The sequence below is a fragment of the Staurois parvus genome, unplaced genomic scaffold (genome assembly GCF_062004578.1).
Source record: "Staurois parvus isolate SC_StPar_1 unplaced genomic scaffold, SC_StPar_1.0 ptg000498l, whole genome shotgun sequence".
Taxonomy (NCBI): domain Eukaryota; kingdom Metazoa; phylum Chordata; class Amphibia; order Anura; family Ranidae; genus Staurois; species Staurois parvus.
In genome coordinates this window covers 10683667-10699116 of record NW_028318294.1, presented here as the reverse complement: position 1 = coordinate 10699116, position 15450 = coordinate 10683667, and the positions used below count along the sequence as shown (strand labels likewise).

Genomic DNA, 15450 nt, shown 5'->3' with positions numbered 1-15450 from the left:
AGGTGATTGTAGATATATTAGTTCACTTGCAACAAGAACAATTGAATACTGCCCATGATACTTTTTCATTAGTCGCACTGACATCCAAATTTTCAGAATGAGCTTTTGAAGTGTATCTCCTTCTTAAAAGTCCAAGCAATACTTATACACAAAGTTTTAGCAGAATGTTAAAGGAAAAAAACACAAACAAGCATACACAGTACTGGTAATTTAACTTTGATAGCTAGTGAGATAAGAAGATGAGAGGTCTATAGATTAGGTAACAAGAGGTATGGCACATTTTTAGAAGTTGTAATTTTTTGTTATAATTTTGTGGCAAATGAAGAAATAAAAAAAAATTCACAATTCTTTTTTTTTTAACATACTGTTTTTAACATACTGTCACCAATGCACTACAGTATCATCATATAACTGGTGCGGCCGTGATTAGGGATTATGTTAAAAAAATATATATATTTTTTTCATTTTTTTAAATGTTTAAAATTTAAAAAAATGTTTATTACTTTTTTAAATGATTTATTGTTCTGCTCCTGTGACCAGAGAAATACAATGTTACCATAGTAACATTGTACTACTCTGGACAAGTGATCAGATTTTTTGTTTTTTGCATTATGATTGCTTATACCTACTAATTTAATTGACATAAGCAAGTGTTTTTACTGAATGAAACTGATTAATTCAATAGTTGTTGTTGAGATCAGCTGTGATTGTCCATAGCTGATCACATGCTACAGATGGGCTCTGATTGGTCCAGTCTATATATGTGATCACTGGGAACAATCACAGCTCGCTGCACAGTTTTAATCAGTGCATGGCATGAAAGGAAGCCATTCATTGTTTACAGCTGTCATGTGATCTGCTGTGATTGGTCACAGTGATCACATGACACTGGCAACGGGCCAATGTAGTGATCTGTTTTTGGCCATGTCCCTTGGACACATCCGGTAACAGATCACACCAGAGCGCGGCCCATGGGGCACACGCGAGGCATGATCCTGGGAGATGTCATATGACCTCCTCTCAGGATAACATGGTTTCCCGCTCAGCCATCGTATTGCAATAGGCCAGGTGGGAAGGAGTTAATGGATTGATTTGGCTGCACAGATTTCAGAATTCTGTTTGTTTGAAAAAATTGAACATACATTTCTTTCAGGTACAGTGTTACATGATCTAGTAATTGCCAGTTAAAGTGTTGAATAACAAAAAATGCCCTGGTCATGAAGAGGGCAAAACCTTCTGGAGGTCAAGTGGTTGAGCTAATGAAAAGACACAAATATAAATATCAAGTTTATAGATCTCTGATATTTGGCACTCCAATACCTCAACTTACCCAGGGAAAGAAAGAGAGATATTTATCTGTTTTTCAAAGAGCACTTGTTTGGGACCAGAAAAAAATTCTCCTGGTGGTGTCACCAAATCCAACTATTTACAGCTGGATCCAAGAATAGTTTTATGTGAGTGCCTCCTCCCATCTGCAGAAGTCTCATGCCCAGGTTTTCTTAGGGGAGACTAAATAAGTTGGGATGCAGTTCTCTTGGGTGTTAAAAAAACATGTGCCACATGTGAATATCAAAAATAATTCAAAGTGCACAACACGCATATCATACAAAAAAATAGAATAGAAAAAATAGAATAGAATAAGTTCCAAAATCCATCAATATTGTACAAAAAAGCTAATCCAAAATCTTCTTAATTCATAAGGCTTGAATTAACATATAATAATGATATTCAGTGCACCCAACACCACTGCCTAGTGTGACCTTGATGTGTGACATGACGTGTGATGGAGCTTAAAATTATAAGTCTAATGCTGGCTTTTTATTTTAATTTATATTGATTTATTCTGGTGTTACTAGCTTTACTGAGGTGGTATTGGCATGAAAATAACACATTAAGGGAGTTTTTTTAGGGGTTAAAACAGTTTTTTTTGTAATCAGAGAGACCAGCACCAGGCAGGTCTGCAAAGTGTTTGTACCACCATGCTTCTTTAACGTGTTATGAAGGTCTGTAGGTAGTTTGAGCCATGTTGAGTTGTGCATTATTACAAGAAAAGTCATTGTGGGAATTCAATTGGGTTGGAAGAGGCAGGTCCTCGGCTGCATATTCATACAGCTGCAGCCAATCCCTGCTCAAGGGAATGATCAGCAGGGGGCTGAGGTGTGTATAAATAGTCTCCGTCCTGGAACATCAGGGACCTTGTCCTGGAGAAGAAGACCAAGCCTGAAAGGCTGCTGTCTTTCTGGGCAGGTTAGCTGAAGACTACAGGAGTTTCAACGAGGTCCCAGTTCAGAGAAAGATGGGGGGGGGCTATTTCTAAGCAGCTGAGAAAAGTTTGAACAAGTTTACTGAGGATCTTGTCTGGATGCTTACAGTACAGGGTCCAGGCTGAACTATGTACACAAGGACACGGTGAACACTTTGAATGACAATTGCGCAGTCATACAACATTGTACCCAAACTAAAAGTTTATCATTTTCTTCACACAACTAGAGCTTTCTTTTGGTGGTATTTAATCACCGCTGGGGTTTTTATTTTTTGCTAACTTACCAAAAAAAGACCAAAAATTGTGAAAAAAAACACGTTTTTCTTTGTTTCTGTTATAAAAGTTTACAAATAAATAATTGTTCTTCATAAATTTAGGTCGAGATGTATTCTACTACATGTCTTTGTTGAAAATAACCCAAATTAGGATGTATTATTTAGTTTGTAGGAAAGTTATAGAGTTCACAAACTATGGTATAGATCTGAAAATTGACCAATCCTGAAGTACTGACAGCCAATCTAATTTCTTGAGGTCCAAGAATGTCAGAATAGTACAGATATCCCCAAATAACCCCTTTTTGCAGAGTAGACAGTCCGACATATTTCGTAAGAGGAATGGCAAGTTTTTTGAAGTTGTATTTTTTTTGTCATAATTTTTCGGAAAATTAAAATATTAAAAAAATTATTTTCACTATTTTTATTTTTACATACTGTCACCAGTGCAGTACAGCATCATCATATAACTGGCATGGCGGTGAACAGGGACACTGACTGGTGACAGTATGAAAAAAAAAATAAAAATATATATATATTTTTTTATTATTATTATTTTTAATTTTCTATTACATTTTTTTTTTTTTTTTTAAGATTTTTTTTTCATATTTAACTATGACCAAAGTAGTACAATGTTACCATAGTAACATTGTACTACTTTGGGGAAGTGATCAGTATTTTTTTTTTTTTACACAATTTGCTTATAGCAAAGAATTACTTTGCTATAAGCAAGCATTTACCTGAATGACATCGATTCATTCAGGTTTTTTTTTTTTTTTTGTGCTTAGCTGGGATTTGGCCACAGCTAATCACATGACATGTGCATGTGATTAGCTGTGACCATTCACAGCTAGACACTAGTATACAATGGATGGCATGAATGAAGCCATCCATTGTATACAACTGTCATGTGACCTGCTGTGATTGGTCACAGCAGGTCACATGGCACCGGCAATGGGGCCAGTACTCACATCTCTCATCGGCCGTGTCCAAGGTACATGGCAGGTGACAGATCACGCTGCTGCGCAGCTCTTCAACCGCGCGAACTGCGCATGTGCGGGAGGACGCCAAATGGCGTGCACCCGGAAAGGTAATACATTTTTGCCGCCACAAAACGGCTATAGGCCGGGCGGCTAATGGTTAACCCTGGGAGAGACTATTCCAGAGTTGCTGGCTTAGGGCTGCTTTTATAGTGGGAGTCCCCTGAGCTGTAAGTCCATTATCTCTTACAACAAAAAGTCCATCCTGAAGAATGTATCTACTACCAGAGAGTATCCTCTGTTTCAGTTTGCACTAAATTTGGAATATCCCAAGGCTCACCCTACACCCCAACAAATTTTAACTAGCATTAAACTTCAAAATTACATTTGATGACTGGTTATTGTGTTGAAATATTGGTGAAACTACTGTCGAGTACCCAATAGGGAATAGATCCCAGAACAAAATAACGGGACTGTCTTGGGGTCGGCGCTACATATGTATACTTTTTTTTTAAACAAATGTCTGATGATGTGACAGGCATATTTCATCCCCTTCTTTTCTCAATAGAAACCTGGGCCCATAGGAGGTGGGTTGAATGACACTGGACATTAATAAACCCAGAAGAGGAACAGCACCACATCACTAGATAGGTGAAACAAGAGTTGCATTTTTTTCTAGTACTGATAATTCTTATAAAATAAACTTTTTTTTTCTTCTTTCTAAATGTCTAAATGATATTTTATTGCGTTTGTTTTGCCATCTGTTCTCAAGTTATTCACCTGTGTTTTAAATGTTGGAACTGGGCACCTGCCAACATCCTTCCCTATACAAAACTGGCGAGTGCCATTAGGATCTCACCACTTCACCAAACAGGAGCTCGAGTCTACCTTTTAATTGAAAATGATGGACAGTTATAGCTCTTAGGCATCTTTGTGCTACCCTTAATGAGCACAAGTCAAGCATAAATAAACATGAAAAAAAAAAAAGCAAACCACTATCAACATTGCACAAAGGAGAAAAGATATCATTTGTGTCTAAATTTGTAAAGCTTCAGTCTCTTTTGAAAAACTCCTAACAGACAATTGGGCAGGTCAGAACAGTTACATTGTTAATTTCAGCTTGGTTTCCAAGCACGTAGAGAATGATTTTCACATAATCAAAGTTTGATATTTCTGGAGAGATCAAAAGAGACTGTGAAGTGGTGAGCAGGTGCGGTAGACATCTTAAAGGATCTGAAAATGCAATTAACCAGCAAATGAGCCTTGGAAAACCTAGTCTTCCTGAACAGATGAGCACAATAAAAGTGACTGAGAAATTAGATGGCCGGAGCACTCAAATAACGGCAGTGAGCAGACAGGCAGCTGCCCTGTATCTTGACCTTTTGGAATACAGAACAAATCGGATACAGAGAGGGTAGTAGATATAATTATGTAAATATCCAGGCCTCTTAGACGTGATTAAAGAGTTTACTGATTGTTTTTACGCAGGCTCTGCTGAGCAGAACACAACTGTCCTGTCTCTCCTCTCTTGAAGAACATTGCTTGTTAAAGTTGAATTTTGCCACTTACAGAGTAATCACTAGACTCTAGGAAAATAAAATGGCAAAAAGTGGCCATTGTAATATTTTTAGGTGTGAATGACACACAACATGAAATGCACAAAGAGGGCCTGTACTCTAGCAGCTGTACTATAAAAGGCAAGCAGAGGACAAAGGACAAATCATCAGTACTGACTGTATGAAGGTAGCTATTATGGTGGAGATATTGATATTTTGGCTATGTGTAGCACTCACCCTCGTAAGGGCCCACTGTTTATATCCGAAGGTTCTTTCCCAGTAGGTGTACTAACATCCAAGCACACAGTCACTATTTTGGCTCAATAGTCAGTCTAGTGGTATTCTTTTCGAAGCTTTATTGCAAAACATGAGCTTGGATGGGTGCAGGGTAACCATGCGATACTTCAGCAATCTTAATTAGTAATTTCAGGATACCTATCTTCCTCTTAACCTCTAGCCTACAGGGCACTTATACCCCCTTCCTGCCCAGGCCAATTTCCAGCTTTCAGTGCTGTCGCACTTTGAATGACAATTGCGCGGTCATACAACACTGTTCTCATCTGAAATTTTTATCATTTTTTTGTGACAGATAGAGCTTTATTTTGGTGGTATTTAATCACCTCTGGGTTTTTTATTTTTTCTTAAACAAACCAAAAACCACTGAAAATTCTGAAAAAAAAAGTTTTTATTAGTTTTTGTTATAAAATTTTGTAAATAAGTGATTTTTTTCCTTCACTTATATGCGCTAATGAGGCTGCAGTGATTGGGCACTGATAGGCTGCACTGATGGACACTGATAGGTGGCACTGATGAGGAGGCACTGGTAGGTGGCACTGATGGGCATTGACAGGCATCACTGATGGGCACTGAAAGGCGGCACTGATACATGGCACTGATAGGCAGCACTGATAGGTGGCACTGACTGGCACTGATAGACAGCACTGACTGGCACTGTTAGGCGGCACTGACTGGCACTGATAGGTGGCACTGACAGGCACTGATAGGTGGCACTGATTGGCAGCACTGATAGGTGGCACTGATTGGCATTGATAGGTGGCACTGACAGACACTGATGGGTGACACTGAAAGGCAGCCCAGATGAGCACTGATATGTGGCATTGATGTGCACTGGTAGACACTGATATGTGGCATTGATGTGGCACTGATGGGCACTGGCATGAGGCACTGATGAGCACTGACACAAGACACTGATGGACACTGACAGGTGGCACTGCTGGGGCTACACTGATCATCAGGGCACACTGATCATCAATGCCCTTATGATCAGTGTAGATGTCCCCTCCGCGGAAAGCCGATTACCGGCTCTCCTCACGAGCTGTCAGCGTGACAGCTCGAGAGGAGAGAAATGACAATAACTGGCATTTCCCTGTGTACATGTGATTGGGCCCAGCTGATCACATGACCGAGCCAACATCTTCGGCTCTTTCCGTGATCGGTGATCCGCTGTGTCCGAGGGACACAGCGCACCGCCGATCGCTGCACTGTGCGCTCCCTGAGCCGCGCATGCGCGGTTAGAATGGGAGGACGTCATATGACATCCTCCCAGAACGAGAGAACCATCTTGCGTCCATCATATTACTATAGGGCGGGAGGCGGTTAGAGATTCTGAGCACAGTCCTTGCAGCGGCATATAAGAGACTGAGCTGCACAGAGCCACCATGAACAATGCCCACTTTTCAGTAAAAGCTGACTGATGCAAAAAGGGGCAGCAGCACACAGTCACAGGGATCTCCACGCTGGTCTGTGTTCACTAATGTATTTGGATAATTGGATGCCTCCTTACAATATCATAATAATATTATAGTAGACACCTTCTCTGTGAAGACTTCAGACCAGATCCCCCAAATAAGAAGTCCCCTTGTCAGCTCCAGCAAAGTTCAGCAGAACAGCCCCCCCAGCTAGCACAGCTGGGACCTCAATGAGCAGTAGAACACAGCAGGACTGCCCAAAAGGGCAGCAGTCCTTTAGGCTGGGATCTCCTCCTCCTGGACAAGAACCCTTCTGTTCCAGGCCCCAGGCCAGCCACAATCTCGGCAAAATCCCCCAGGGATTAGCTGGGAATATATATAAATATTCAGCTGCTGATTTCCCTCTCCTAGTCCACTATTTTCCAGGATCCTCCAGAAATAGGGGGAAGCAATCAAAACTGCAAACAGTGAGACACAGAACAGCCCATAATAGGATGGTGCTACAAATGAAAGGTTGCCCGAGGAATGAATCACTCATTAGTTTACACCTTTTGAGGACTTCAATGAAAGACCCAGAAGAAGTGTCCAGATAAGAACTTCTCACCTTTCTTTAACTTTTTTGATACACATACTTGTTCCAGGTCAGTGACTTGAAGCCATTAAGTCAGCATTAGAGCCGGGCAATGAGCATTTTAATAGGGTGATCACCAATGGCAGCCCCATATTTCTCTCATGCTAAGTGTTAGAGATTCTGTATATAGCCCTACAGAACAAACAGTCCACAGTCTACATGTGCTTTATAGAAATGAGAGAGTGTTCAGTACCATATATGCAGATATTAACTTAGAAACACTGCAATCCACAGGTTGAAGAAAAAATCACCACTAAATACTGATGTGGTTGTTGCAGAAAATATATGAACACTGTATTCCAACACCCCCACTCAACAACTACTTCTTATATTAATCCCATTTCAGATCCCAGTTCTATAAATCTGTCAGTTCACTAAGAGATGCCATCTCTTCATCAGCAGCTCTGACCCACTTTTGTTTCTCATATGGGTTGGGAGTCTATGCATCTCATCCTATGAAACTGGCTGTGGTTTTAATGCTACAGTATGTGAGCAACATAGGACAGACATTTGGCTGGGATGCCTTTATTGTTTCTGGTGGATTTTCTGATTGAAGCGTCTTGTGGCCTGGTTTCTTCTTTTACAGTATTTGGATTGTCTGTGTTCATTTCTATTTCTGTGTCACTTTGTTGCTTATCTTCATGTGACACTGATGTGGAATTTGCCTCAGTTTGAAGCGATTTTGTAAGTTCCTGAAATTTCTAGTTAAAGGGACATTTTCTACTCTATAGCTATTGTTATTCAATTTAAGGTACTTATATCTATTCAAGCCACAGTATACATTTACATAATCTTCTGCATGCCCTGGTGGCACGGAGGGAGCTGATAAGTCAACAAGCCTTTTCTTACCCCTCTTGCTGCTGGTGTTGCAATTAAATAGTTGAAGCTTATTACTTATAACCAGGGGCGGACTGACAACTCATGGGGCCCCCGGGCAATAGGGGATCATGGGGCCCCTGTGTCCTTGCCCAAACACAAAAAAGCCTATGAAAAAGGTACCAGGGGCATCTCATGGGGCCCCCTACTGACCCTGGGCCCTCGGGCAGTGCCCGAGTTTCCAAATGGTCAAATGGTCCAAATGGTCAGTCCGCCCCTGCTCATGACTGTATAACTTGTTAAACAGTGCTAATTGATTATTCCTATTTTCTGCTTTAATGTGTTCCATGGGGTTGTATATCCTAAACCCATTATTCCTGTAGCCTACTGTTTTGAACAAGTCTAATATACAGTAGAGGTGTTACTAAAGAGTTGTGTCTCTTGCATTATTATTCTATGCTGTTGTAATATGTCAGAACCAGAGTGTCAGAAATGTCGGGAGGCTTGCAAGGTCAGGGCAACTACTGGGGACAACTAATATAAGCGGTCCCTGTGGGGGTAGCTCTACATAAGTATAGAATACTTAGAATGGGGATGGGAGCAGGTTTAGGCTTAGTTAGGTGTTGACCAGACTCCACTTTAAAGCCCAAGTCCAGGAAATTTGAAAACTCTCCCTTGAAGTGTGTTTAGGTCTAGGAGAGAGTTAAAACACTTTCACTTACCCAATCCTCCACTCCCCTGGCAGATGGGGCTCCCCCATGCTCTGGCGTTGGACTGGCCCTTGTGTCCTTACATCCAATGCAGGGCTATGGATATATCAGGACCTTAGACTGCTGTAGTATGGGGTAAAAGACTGCAGAGAATGGTCTATCAGCATGTAGTAGCTAAAGACCGGGTAAATAAATTTACTTTTCCATGCCCCCTAGAACTAAACAAGCAGTTAACCCTTGCAGTGGGGCAAGCATTTTTGAGTTTCCTGGGCTTAAGTTGTCTTGAGTATACTTTTCTTCATTTGTAAGGGATAAGTATAAGTTCACCTTGTTACGAAAAATAATAAATGCACATTTTTGCAGGTAAAATGTGTGCATTTATTATTTTTTGTTTCTGGGTCCTCTACCATATTACTGGTGCCATGCAGGTCTCCTTCAGACCTGTCAGTATTGTCTGCCTCCCTGTACGGGATGTACGGGCAAGCAGATATACTGACAGGAAGAATCGATGAACTACCACAGTGCCATGGTGGTTCATTGAGAACTACAAGCTGACAGCCGCAAAGGCTGTTGGGACTTGTAGTTCATTGATTCACAGAATGGAGAATGAAGAATAAAGCTCCACACAGACAAAGTTTTTAAAAATTGTGACAGCTAGCAGAGAGGAGAAGATCCCCTGCTAGCTGTCACAATGGGAAGAGTGGAGGAGGGGAGGGGCTGCCTGTTTGCAACATGTTACAAAAAGTAAAGTTATCCTTTAACATGATAATTGTTTTGGTATGGTTGTACTCTCCATTGCCTACCAAAAATGAAATGTCAGTTATGGCAGGAGATATGCCTACTGGGCCCTTATACCCCCTTCCTTACCAGGCCAATTTTCATCTTTCAGCGCTGTTGCACTTTGAATGACAATTGCACGGTCATGCAACACTGTATCCATATGAAATGTTTATACGTTTTTTCACACAAATAGAGCTTTCTTTTGGTGGTATTTACTCGCTGCTGGGTGTTTTATTTTTTTGTGCTTTAAACCAAAAAAGAGCAAACAATTTTAAGAAAAAAACATTTTTCTTTGTTTCTATTATAAAATAGGTAATTTTCCTCCTTCACTGATGTGCATTGATGAGGCGGCACTGATAGGCAGTACTGATAGGCACTAATAGGCAGCACTGATGAGGTGGCACGGATAGGCAGCACTGATGGGCGGCACTGATAAGCGACAATGATGGGCACTGATAGGTGGCCCTGATAGGCGGCACTGATGAGCTGGCACTGATGATGGGCACTGACTGGCGGCACTGATGGGTGCCACTGACTTACGACACTGACCGGCAGCACTGATGGGCACTGATGGGTGGCACTGCTGGGCTGCACTGCTGGGCACAGGTGGGTGGCACTGCTGGGCACTTGTGGGCGACACTGCTGGGTACTTATGGGCTGCACTGGTGGGTGGCACTGCTGGGCACCGATCATCAGGGCACTGATCATCAGTGCCCTGATGATCAGTGCCGGTACCTCCTCTGACAACTGCCGGTTCTCAGCAGTACTTTCCTTACGCTGTGACAGCGTAAGGAAAGTGCAGCCGATAACCGGCAATTGCATTTCCCAGTGATCAGTGTGACCTCCGGGCGCGCGCCCCTAGGGGCGCACAGGAGAGCGCGTTCTGGGAGGACGTCATATGACGTCCACCGAGAACTGGCTGGCCTCAGTGAAGCCGTCTTTCGGCTATCTGCGGTCGGCAAGTGGTTAATGTCTGTGTCCAGCACAGTCTGTAAAAAATATCATTTAATATTATATAGCAAAAGAGAATGCCTAGGTCTGCCAAATATGAACAAATATCATTTTTGCTCACTACAAAAAGTCAGTGGTGCACTGTTAATATTCTGCTTGACAGTTCACCAGGGGCTTTTCCGTAGAAAAAAAAAAAAGATTTAATTCCCTAGTCAGATGTATTTTTTTTCTACATATTGCCTCACCACATCAATAACCCCAATGCTTCTCTCAACCTCTGTCACTGCTTGCAGAAAGCTACTAAAGTAAAGTCTCTGTTACAGGATGACATGACCGCCTTCAACAATTTCCAATCTCACTCAAAAAACTCCAACCCTTCTGGAAACATCAAGCACATGTTTGGGTTTTCATATATATTCAACATATTTCCACATAAGAAGCCGTGAACCTGAGAAAATGATTAATCATGTTCATACTTATTTATTTATTAAGCCACAAGACAACACCACCTGCCGGGATAGCATTTACACTGGCAATTAGCAGGTCTGTGGTGGTTGATTACTAGGTTCTATTTCCAGAACCATCTTGGCATGCAAATAGTACATTCAGTTCACTCACCATAATTTAATTGCGATATATATATATATATATATATATATATATATATATATATACTCTTATGTTTCAGGCACATTTTTATTTCCAACAGCAAAATCGGACTTCCAAATCAATCATACTTGCTGCTTCCATATCCAATTCAGCTATGAAAGATTTTACCCCCTTTATGACCAGGGCATATTTTGATTTAACTGGCAATTGTGCGGTCATGCAACACTGTGCACACATGAAATTGTTCAGGGGCGGACTGACCATTTGAGCACTCGGGCACTGGGCAACAGGTTATACAGTCATGAGCAGGGGCGGACTGAACATTTGGAAACTTGGGCACTGCCCGAGGGCCCGGGGTCAGTAGGGGGCCCCATGAAATGCCCCAGGTACATTTTTTATAGGCTTTTTTTGTGTGTGGACAAGGACACAGGGGCCCCATGATCCCCTATTGCCCGGGGCCCCCATGAGTTGTCAGTCCGCCCCTGAAATTGTTATTTTTTTCACACAAATAGAGCAGTTTGTAGCTTTTTTTCATGCAAACTTGTCACAATACACTTACTGGGTTTTTTTTTACTCAAAAATATACAGCAGAATACATTTTGGCTACAATTTATGAAGAAATTATGTTTTGTAGCAGAAATTAAAAAATATTGTTTTTTTTTTCAAAATTGTCATTTTTTTTAATTTATATTACAAAAAATAAAAATCCCAGAAGTGATCAAATACCACCAAAAGAAAGTTCTATTGGTATGAAAATAAATGATATAATGGCTGTGATGATATAATGGCTGTGATTGACAGCAGCAGGAGCCAATGACTCAGCCAATAAGGAGAGGGAGTCCCAGGATAGCCAAGACTCCAGTGCACATCGCTGGATTGAGAGGGGGATTAATGCAGGCCATAGATGGGTCGAAAATCGGCCGATTTTTCGGCCGAAAATAAAATCGGCCGATTTTCGGATCGTTAGTGGGTCAATTGTTCGGCAGTTTTTCGGTATTTTGGCAGATTTTTTTTATCGGTAAAGTTGGAAAAAGATCGGCCGATTTTCGCAGCAATTATGGGCAAATCGGCCGATCTTTTTACCGATAAAAAATCTGCGCATGAGCAGTGACCTGCAAGAGGAAGACAAAAAGAAGAAGAAGAGGATGAAGAAGCGGAAGAAGAAGAGGATGAAGAAGCAGAAGAAGAAGAGGATGAAGAAGAAGAGGATGATGAAGAAGAAGAAGAGGATGAAGAAGAAGAAGAGGATGAAGAAGAGGATGAAAAAGAAGAAGAAGAGGATGAAGAAGAGGAAGAGGAAGAAGAAGAAGAGGAAGTAGAGGATGAAGAAGAAGAAGAGGATGAAGAAGAGGAGAAAGAAGAAGAAGAAGATGAAGAAGAAGAGGATGAAGAAGAAGAAGAGGATGAAGAAGAAGAGGATGAAGAAGAGGATAAAGAAGAAGAAGAGGATGATGAAGAAGAAGAGGATGAAGAAGAAGAGGATGAAGAAAAGGATGAAGCAGAAGAAGAGGATGAAGAAAAAGAAGAGGATGAAGAAGAGGATGAAGAAGAGGAAAAAGAAGAAGAGGATGAAGAAGAGGAAGAGGAAGAAGAAGAGGATGATGAAGAAGAAGAAAAGAGGATGAAGAGGATGAAGAAGATAAAGAAGAGGATGAAGAAGAAGAAGAAGAGGAAGAAGAGGATGAAGAAGAAGAGGAAGAAGAGGATGAAGAAGAGGATGAAACAGAGGAAGAGGAAGAAGAGGATTAAGAAGAAGAAGAGGAAGAAGAAGAAGAAGAGGAAGAAGAAGAAGAGGATGAAGAAGATGAAGAAGAAGAGGATGAAGAAGATGAAGAAGAGGATGGAGAAGAGGAAGAAGAAGAAGAAGAGGATGAAGAAGAAAAAGTGTCCCTGCAGAGAGCTCCGCTATTTCTTTGACTGTGCTTTGACATTTATAGCGGTTGCAACAATGTATCTATTTGTTTCCGAATAAAAACATCTGTATCCGGAATACATTGTTGCAACCGATATAAATGTCAAAGCACTGTCAAATAAATAGCGGAGCTCTCTGCAGGGACACTTTTTGCCGGCTGTAGACGGGATGAAAATCGGCCGATTTTTTAACCATTCCTGGTAACGTCGGCCGCTTGAACGACCGATTTGTCGTTTTTTTAAAGAAAAATTGGCCGGTTTTTTCCCCATCTATGGCCTGCATTAGTGAGTATTAAGGGGGCCGGAGAGGGGGAGCGCTGCACAGAGAAGGTATTTTTACCTTCATGCATAGAACATTCAGTCTTTAGAACCACTTTATTTTTCAATTTTGATGATGATGTACATTAACTTTGTTCTTGCAAATAATTCTTTACATGAAGCCCAACTTGTTACTTTAATTCGGCCATAAGTTCCTAGCTCTATTTAGTGGTAAGGAGGTAGCAGCACCACTAAACCGTCCAGTACGATTTAAGAATTCATGAAATAGACTAGCAGGGGAGGATATTAATAATTACACAAGTGACATTAATATATGTGCAAACTCTCATTCACTACTGGAGCTTACAGGCTTCATTATTTCAGCATACAGGAAAATATAATATCAAGAGGGAAGGTAGAATGTATTCTGAAAATAATACCTGTCATTTCTGCCCTCTAATAAGATGATAATCCAAAGATCTGTGTCTTATTGTGGTCACTTTTAATATCCTTGTAATTCAACCTATAGATGACGTACATTTTCGTTTATCTCCTGAAGCCACAAAGATGAAGTCTAAACAGCAGAATTCAGCCATTTGATTTTAAAAAAAAAAGAAAGGGAAGCTGGAGTACAAAATAAAGTTATCTAAGCGCTGAGCGAACTATTGGCGCTTTATAAATACTGTATAATAATAATAATAATAATAAGGCAAAGACCAGAGGCAGGTTTATGAAGATACATGATTTAACCTTTTTTGTATAATCCCTTTATGCAAATTAGGATGACCTTGGATAAATAATAAATACACACAGTGGAGTCCAGTTGGACAGGAGGAGTGCAGAGGGACAGGTGGGGGGCAGGAGGGGGAAGTGGAACAGGTGGGAGGCAGTGTATCTGGGGGACAGTGAGGCAGGAGTGGAGAAGCTCCAGTCCTCCTAGCACTTACCTGTCAGCAGCGACTCCTCCAGATGGTGTCAGGATCACTCCAGGAGGGGTGCCTGTGTCCCTCCTCCCCCGTGGCGGCAGCTGCAAAAGAGTGGGCAGGCTCCTCCACCCTGACTCTCATCCTCTTCTGCTCACAGCGGGCCCCGTCCCTCAAGCGCTCCAAGCACTCACAGATGATCCACCCGCCACTCCACTCTCCTCTGCAGCCGGTCTCTTGGCAGTCGGTGTCACCCTTGCTGTACCCTCAGCCCTGCCCCTGTCCCTTTCCCATGGAAGTGTCCCTTCCGAGGGAAAGGGGGGGCGGCACTGCCACTGTGCCGCCCCCCTGAAAAGTGCCGCCCTAGGCAAACGCCTTGTTTGCCTCACGGCAAATACGCCCCTGTCTGTACTCATTAATTTCCCTGGATATTTTGATCCTTCTTTCCAATATCAGTTGAACATGCCTCTTGTGAAATCTCCATACCAGATCCTCAAAAACGTTCAATAGAATAGGCCCTCAGCTCGAACAGAACTGGAAATTCGATGGAAATGTGTAAAAATGCAGCTGTCCTGCCCAGAAGGGCAGCAGTCCTTCAGACTGGTAATTTTTTCTTTTTGACAAGAACCCCACTGCTTTAGGCCTCAGACTGTTTCCCCCCAGGGATTAGCCAGGATCACATAAATATATAACTCAGACTATGAATCTGACTCTTGCAGCCCACTACATTCCAGAATCATCCAGAAGGCAAGGGGAAGCGGTCAAACCCCTAACCATTGAAACTCAAAGCAGCCCAAAGTAATCACGATCCACTTATTATGGAGGAGCAAAAATAACTAAATTTTCCTAAACTAGCAACCTATCTAGGAGGGTGCTACATACTGAATATAATGTATGTACAGTATTTTACTTTTAGATCATATTTTTGTTTGCCTTTAGTTGTGTCCCTAGAGTTCCACATTGATATGCAACATTCTATGTCAAGTGCAACTACCTGTCAGATGCATTCATTATTGCCTTAGAAAAGAGAATGTAGGCTCCTTGACCCCCTCCCCCCTACTTCTAGGAAAAGGGAGCCTTG

The 15450-nt window shown here is 41.6% G+C and overlaps 1 long non-coding RNA gene across 1 annotated transcript in view; it reads left to right on the top strand.

Moving 5' to 3' along the window:
• The window catches only part of LOC149452097 (uncharacterized), a 147807-nt gene that overhangs the window by 14803 nt on the left and 117554 nt on the right, over window positions 1–15450 (top strand). Inside the window, exon 2 of the long non-coding RNA XR_016314930.1 lies at window positions 4084–4166. This is a non-coding gene — a long non-coding RNA (uncharacterized LOC149452097). The remainder of the gene's footprint in view (window positions 1–4083; window positions 4167–15450) is intronic.